This window comes from Muscardinus avellanarius, assembly GCF_963383645.1.
Source record: "Muscardinus avellanarius genome assembly, chromosome: 1".
In the NCBI taxonomy this organism is placed as follows: domain Eukaryota; kingdom Metazoa; phylum Chordata; class Mammalia; order Rodentia; family Gliridae; genus Muscardinus; species Muscardinus avellanarius.
Window position 1 is genome coordinate 198,771,036 of NC_137786.1, and position 7,740 is coordinate 198,778,775.

A 7,740-nucleotide genomic window follows, 5' to 3' on the forward strand; every position below is an offset into this window, starting at 1 on the left:
TTCAGTTCCTTTACACTATGCACACACAAAAAGCCTACTTTGAAACAATTTACTTGCTCCTAACAGCAGTAAGAACTAAGCAACAACGGTCAACAATGCTTCTTAAATTTCAGAATAACTACATTAAGAACATTCTTTTCCCCTCAAAAATTGCCATCATTGACCTGCATAAATTTTAAGGGGAGCTTTTCTGATATTGTTATGTTCCCAATCTTCATAGAAATCAGGAAAAAAAAAAATCCACCAAACACACACACAAAAAGGGAAGGCTCCATGTTTCAGTCAAAAACTTAATCTCCCTGAAAATGCTACCTAACCAGTTGGCATCATTCCCCAAGACAGTGAGGTTAACAAAAGAACTATTCCACGCTGCATCATAAATAAGCTATTATCACGGGCCTAGACATAAAGGTCCACCCTGAACCTAAATGTGTCTGAGCAGTCAGTGTTGTACTGTGACTATAACTCACGTTTGTATCATTCTATCTTATTAGCAAGCTACATTTCTAGGTTAACAATTCTACCAAATATGGATATGAAAGTTTATTTTTAATAAGACAATGTTGCAAATTATGGTCAACCAACATCTTTTCACCAATACTTCAAGCATAAAAAATGAGTATCTTTACAAAAATATACAGAGACACCACAAATTGGTAGCTGCCCATAACATTAAACAAACTGGACTCTTAAGAGTGGCTTCTCAACAGCATATCATTTTAATTATAACCATTGCCTGGTACAGGGAAAACTAACAAGTGTTTTTTATGCATCATTGCAACACTGTATTCCTGATAATTTAAGTATACCAAACTATGAGTAAATGAATGATACATGCCTAAAAATGATCATGGATTGTACTGTCAGTGGCCACTGGACTTAGGACTAGTCCAAGACCTTGACCTAGATTTTGACCTAGACCTAGACTGTGATCTTGACTGAGATTTGGATCTAGGTGGTTCTTTTTTCCTTGATTCCTTTTCATATCTTGAGCCAGACTTATAATGTGTTTTGGAATCTGTTTTAGAGGTGCCTCTAGTTTTGGTTTGAGATGCAGACCTAGAACGTGATTTAGCCTTCATTTCTTTCTTGGGCTGGGACTTGGACCGTGATTTTGAATTGGATTTAGATCTTGAAAAAGATCGATTTCGGTGTTTGAATCTATCATTGTCGGAATGGCTTCTGCTACGTCGTGGTCTTCCAGTCGGTCTATTTCTAGGGCTATAAGATCTTCTATAGTTGTAATCGAAAGACCGACTTCTTGACCTCTTCCTTTCCTAACTTCGGCTTCTGGGCCGTCTAAATCTGTCATAATCATCATAGTGAAGAACTGTAGACATTCCTTCCTTCCTTGGCTTTCATTTGATTTGGTGTCTTCCGATCTCCCTGTGCAAACTGTATTTCGATTTGACGTCCACAAATCCATTTTCTGTCCAAATTATGTAAAGCATCTTCAGCATCACGAACATCCTCAAATTGAACGTAAGCAAATCCTCTTGGACGGCGAGTGTAGAAGTCAAGGGGAACATACACATCAACTATAGGACCATAACGACCAAATTCACATCGTAAATCTTCAGACCTGGTATAGTCGGCCACGTTGCGGACGAACAAAGACGTGTTGGGGGGACGCAGGTAGCGGGACATGGCGGCGGCGAGTCGGGCCGGGCGCACTAACGAAACCATCCGCGGCTCCGGCAGCGGCTCCTCTAGACCCGCACACAGCCAGAGGGCTCCGCTACCCTTATTTGTATTTTTAAATAACACTTATTATAAAATACAGAAAGACCATTATTTCTATAAAGCATCACAATATAAATCTAAATTTATGTGAATTAACACCCCTCTTTTAAAAATATTTCTAACAAAATCTATTGTAAAATTAAGAGACATAAGGGAAATGTTTATTGTCTTTCATTTAAAAGAAAGGCACCAGCTGGGCGTGGTGGTGCATGCTTGTAATCCCTGCACTTGGGAGGCTGAGACAGGAGGATCGTGCAGGTTTGAACCCAGCCTCGCTGGCTTAACAGACCCTGTTTCCAAATAAAAATATAAAAAATAGGTGTCTGGGAGTGTAGCCCTGATGTAGAAGGGTTTCCAGGAGCCCCAGCACCACCAATACATACATACATACATACATACATACATACATACATACATACAAGAAAGGTACCTATGAAAACTACTGGGTAGAATGGAATGAGCAAAAAAGATAGTAACTGTAGTAATCTGAAGCAGAACAATCATTTCTGGCTTGTGAGGTGAAAACGATTTATAGGAAGAAGTTGATTTGAGTCCAAATAACAAGAATGACTTTCATAGATGATACAACCTAGAAACAATAGCTCCAGAAACCCAGTAAATCCTCTTTGTTGACATTTTCTTATTAAGATAAAGAGAACTTACCATTATTTTCTTCTTCCTTTCATCCCTGACTGTTCCCTCCTTTGTCTTTTCTTTCCTTCCTTCCTTTCTTGTTTCCTTTTCTTTTGTATTTCCCCCTCCTCCTCCTTCTCCTCATCTTTATTCTCTTCCTCTTTTTTGTGGTACTGAGGATGAAACCCATGAGTGATCTACCTGTAACCTGAACTCCTATCTCTATTGTATATTTTTTCCATTTTTGAAACAGTCTCACTAACTTACTGATGTTGACTTCAAAGAATGTGCAATCCTCCTTTCTTAACCTCCTAAGTACAGAAATTACAGAAGTGTGCCCCTGCCAAGTTTCCTTCCTTCTTTCTTTTATTACCCTTCTTTTTGTTTCAGATTTATCAAAGAGTCTGACCAATAATGTTTTTAATATAATTTTTATTGTCATTCTGTTTAGGCCAAATTAATCATTCTTATAATGATGTTTAAGATGTATGTATAAGATGCATCAGGTTTGCTCTTCAGCACCAGAACTAATTTTCAAGTGCTTTTTTTAGTGATGTGAAAAAAAAATTTGACTGCATTTTAATTAGAATAGAAAGACATATCTCATGTAGTCTGCTACATATAAAGTTTTTCTAGCTGAGCCTTTTAGCCTCAAGGCAGGAATGGCATTAACTCACTCAGGATTCAAAGTGTGATCCTCAGACTACAGCTCAGTGTTGGTTGCTCTACCTGAAATTCAAAGGACTCCTATATAATTTTTTTTTTTTTTACAGTTAATGGATAAATACTGTACCACTTAGAGAAGCATGCTTATTGAAAGAGCAATCTATTGGTAAATATCCTTGGGCCAAAATCAAGGTTGGTATGGACCATTTGGGCAGAATCATTCAATTCAGCTTGACTGGTGACCTGCTGGAAAGTATAAATTAAAAGTTTCATTTTGGATTATGAACTGTGGTATGTGATTATAATCAGTATATATTCACAAATCATACCCATCAAAAAATGACTTTGGGTGTGCCTCATTAATTTATCATTTTTTTTCATCTTTCAACATTCAAAAATAGATCCATCAATAGTTTTCTCTTAGTTTTATTCCATAAGTTTTACCAATACATTTTCTATTCTTTTGCCAAAAACTAAAATAATTTTTTTTATTATTTTGTTTGGTAGTACTGGGGGTGGAACCCAGGGGCTTTTCTACCTCTGGGCTATCCTACCAGAATTATTTTATACTTTACTTGGAAGTAGCTGAGGCTGGCTTTGAAACTGTGCAATCCTCCTGTTTCAGCCTCCCAAGTGCTACGATCACAGACATGCACCACCACGCCTGGCTAAATTGTGTTTTCATTTTACCTATTGTGATCAAAGGGTTGGACTTGGAAGTCAGCAAGTACTTTCATATGTTTACTCATATTGTTAATGTGTTAATTACAGCACATAGCAGGTAGTTTAATATGTTAAGTGAGATCGGTCAGATACAGAAAGACAAGAGTCCTGTTTTCTAGTTTTTTCTTATAAGTGGAAAAATTAGAGAGAGAAAATAGTAAGCAAAAGGGAGTTTAGATTAATGAGAGGAACCAGTAGAATAGTTGAATGGGACTGAGGTAGATAGGGGGGAAGGGGTAATAAAATAACTAATGGGATTCAATTCAAATAGTGTTATGTCCATGTTTGCAGGCATCACTATCAATCTCACTGATATGAATGGGGAGGGTGGAGGGTGGAGCAGGTTGGGATCTGGGGAATCACATCAAGTGGAACAGTTATTATGTTTGTATCATTGGACTTCAATAGAATATATAATTATAATACACCAGTAACTTAAAATGTATTTTTTACAATAAAATTATATATTGTAAAACATTTTTATATGTAATGAAAGCTCAGAATAAAGCATATCAAATGCAGTTTAAATTTGTTCTCACAATGCCCATTGAACCCTAAGAAAAGATTTCTTCATCAGGATAGATAATTGTAATCAAATAGTCAAATATCTATAACTATGCTGAAACATAGAAATTGTTCACTAAATTACATAAATCATGTAGTTTAACTACATACATAATGAAGAGTATCCATACAAATGAAGTTTTACTTGAAAAAAATCAAGAGAAACAATACATTTAGTATTATATGGGCTTCAGAATCTTAAACAAATGATAAGCTCTATTTTTAATGTCCTTATTTCAAAAATGCAAGAACTGATTCATTGTTTATTCACATTGACACTTTGACTACTTTGACACAAAGAAGAGTCATAGTACAGTAACGAACCTGACAGGAAGACAAATGACTACAATTAGCTTTCTCATTAGTTTTAACTGATATTCCTTCTTTCATCACCACTAATTTATCTCTGTTTCACTTCTCCAGTACATCAGAAGTTGTCTGCCAGACACCAAAGACAGGTAAAGGGAGTTTATTTTAAAATTTAGACAGCAAACATCTATTATTTTTTATTGACCTGTGGCTAACATTCAAAGGACAAAGTATATATGTGAACTTTTATATATTACTATAGAAAAGCAACCAACAGTATTGAAATATACTAATGGACTTATAACACAGACCAATACTTCATTCGATGAAGCCAAAGCTATTTAATAAATATCTAGTGGACTCTTGAAAAATTCTGTATTAAGCTTATGTTCCTGACTCTGTCTCCCTCTCAGTTTTATTTTTCAGTAATACACCAAGAGTAAGAATAAAGAGTTGGGACAGGCACACTGGTAGAATCTACAAAAAGAGCATCGTAGGTAGAGGGTTTTCTTAGGTGATCAAGATTTCCAAGTCAAAAACAAACACGCAAACCTATTCTTCAAGTTTATGAAAAGCCATTTTTGAGGAGCAGAGAATATTTTTTTCTTTTTTTTTTCTTTTTATTTTGCTCTTTTGAGAAAACATCTCACTAGTGTTTTTTGTTTCTTTGTTTGTTTTTTTGTTTTTTAGGCTGACCTTGAATGCCTGAATGCATGTGATCATCCAGTTTCAGCCTCCCAAGTGCTGGGACCTCAAACATGTGCCACTTCATATGGCTAACTTTGCTTTTTCTTTGAGTCTCAGATGAAGATTAACAGTTTATGCTTTCCTTATGAAGGTTCCATTTACATAAGCATGTGAGTTTCTTCTGCAAATTTCTGTGTGTCCCTGTACTCAAAGTGTGGTCAAGAGAAAAATGTTCCAAATTTGCTACCTTATACCTCCCTCAGGATGCAATGAAGTGCTTACAAACACAGATGTTAGAAAAGAGACATGTGAAGGAGGAAATCTAACTGGGGGAAATGAGAGAGGAGAGAAGGAAGACTGAAAGAGGGAAGCACCTCAATAGACTTGATGTACATACACAGACTTTCCAATGTTAACCAATGTGTTAATCATGGGAAAATGGTGAGTGAGAGGAAATGGGGTGAGAATTGAGCAGTGCTCACCAAGTACTTGTGTGTATGTATGCCTCTATCACCCTGAAATTTGTCAAGATGTATAATTACAATGTACCAATAAAAATTTTTATTTTAGAGTCACAAACACACACACACATAGACACACACAAATGACAGCTTTATTCTACTACCAAAAAAAGGAGTAAAAGAAGAAACATGTGAATCAGGCATGTGGCAAACACCTATGATTTCTGTTCTTTGGAAAGAAAGGCAGGAAGATTTCAGGCTTTGGGTCAGCTTCAGAAATTCAGCAATGGGGCGGGGGTCGCATGGGCATGCCGGACCCTTGGAAGAACTGGGGCCTGGGCCGCAGGACCCTAGGCCCCAGGCAGGGGTGGTGTGGGGCACGCCGGACTCCTAGAAAAACCAGGGCCAGGGTTGCAAGGCCCTGGGTCCCGGGCGGGGTCGCGCAGGGCATGCTGGACCCTCAGAAGAACCGGGCCCGGGTCACAGTGCTACTGAGTGCCTGATCTACAACCTCTTCAAACCACACATACTGTCTTCTCTTATTTAAAAAAAAAAAAAAGAAAAGAAAAAGGAAAAGAAAAAAGAAAAGAAAAATATCAGAGAGGGGTTAAGAGGGCCTCGGCGGCTGCCAGGATAATGGAGATGCAGACAAAACTTATCCAACTGATCTGGAACTTTTGGAAAAATTCCCCGCAAAGGAGGACTGTTTCTTCTCTACATCCTTAAGAATCCTGGACATCACCTGTAAGGAGAGAGTTTAGCAGAGATCTAGGAGGAAGGTGGTGTTGGAAGCGGTTGCCACGATGGCAGTGGAGATTTGTATTTGGGAGAGGCAGATCTGATCCTACCAACCTTACCTTCTGGAGAAATTACCCCAAACATCAAATGCTACCTTCGCACATGCTTAGGAACACTGGGCTATATGCAGAGTGGAAAAAGAGCTTGGGAAAGATTTGAAATGGTGGAGGCAGCAGCCAATACTCAGGGGAGGCAGAGATCTGATGCATTACACCTGGAACTTTTTGAAGAAATAACCCCAGAGGCACCTTCAGGAATGTGGGACAATCTGCTGGGTGAAGAGGGTGGTCGGATCAGAGCCTGCTGAGGGGTGAGGTCAGTGACAGGAACAGCAAAGCCGGTATTGGAGCCTGCCGTGAGGCAGTATAGGAGACTACCGAGGGATTAGGCTGGTGCCAGGGCCAGCGAGTCTGGGATGGGAGCCTGCCTGGGGGTTAGGCCGGTGCCGGGACCAGCGAGGCAGGGATCGGAACCTGCCGTAAGGCAAGGCCGGTGCTGGGCCTCCGAGGCCAGGATTCGAGCCTGCCAAGGGGTTAGGCCAGTGCCAAGGTCAGCAAGGCCAGGATTGGAGCCTGCCATGAGGCAAGGCCGGTGCTGGGGCCTCCAAGTCTGGGATCGGAGCCTACCAAGGGGTTAGGTCTGTGCTGGGGCCAGAGAGGCTGGGATTGGAGCCTGCCATGAGGCAAGGCTGCTACTGAGGCCTCCGAGGCTGGAATCGGAGCCTGCCGAGGGGTTAGAATAATGCCAGGGCCAGCAAGGCCGGGATCGGAGCCTTCCATGAGGCGAGGCTGGTGGCGGGTCCAGCAAGGCCAGGATAAGAACCTGGCGACGGGTTAGGCCTGTGCTGGGACAGCAAGGCCGGGATTGGAGCCTGCCGTGAGATGAGGACAGTGCCAGGTCCAGCGAGGCCAGGATCAGAGCCTGCCATGAGGCAAGGCCGGTACTGGGGCCTCCGAGGCCGGGATTGGAGCCTGCCAAATGGTAAGGCAGGTGCCGGGGCCAGTGAGGCCGGGATCGGAGCTTGCCGAGGTGTTAGGCCGGTGCCGGGGTCAGCAAGGCCAGGATCAGAGCTTGCCATAAGGCAATGCCGGTGTTAGGGCCTCCGAGGCCAGGATCGGAGCCTGCCAAGGAGTTAGGCCTGTGACGGGTTCAGCAA

General features: G+C 40.9%; 1 pseudogene across 1 annotated transcript; it reads right to left on the reverse strand.

The window, feature by feature from the left end:
- Positions 1-863: 863 nt before the first annotated feature.
- LOC308270275 (serine/arginine-rich splicing factor 10-like) lies at positions 864-1,647 on the reverse strand (annotated as a pseudogene). The gene has a single exon. The product of its transcript is annotated as a serine/arginine-rich splicing factor 10-like (transcript).
- Positions 1,648-7,740: the final 6,093 nt, after the last annotated feature.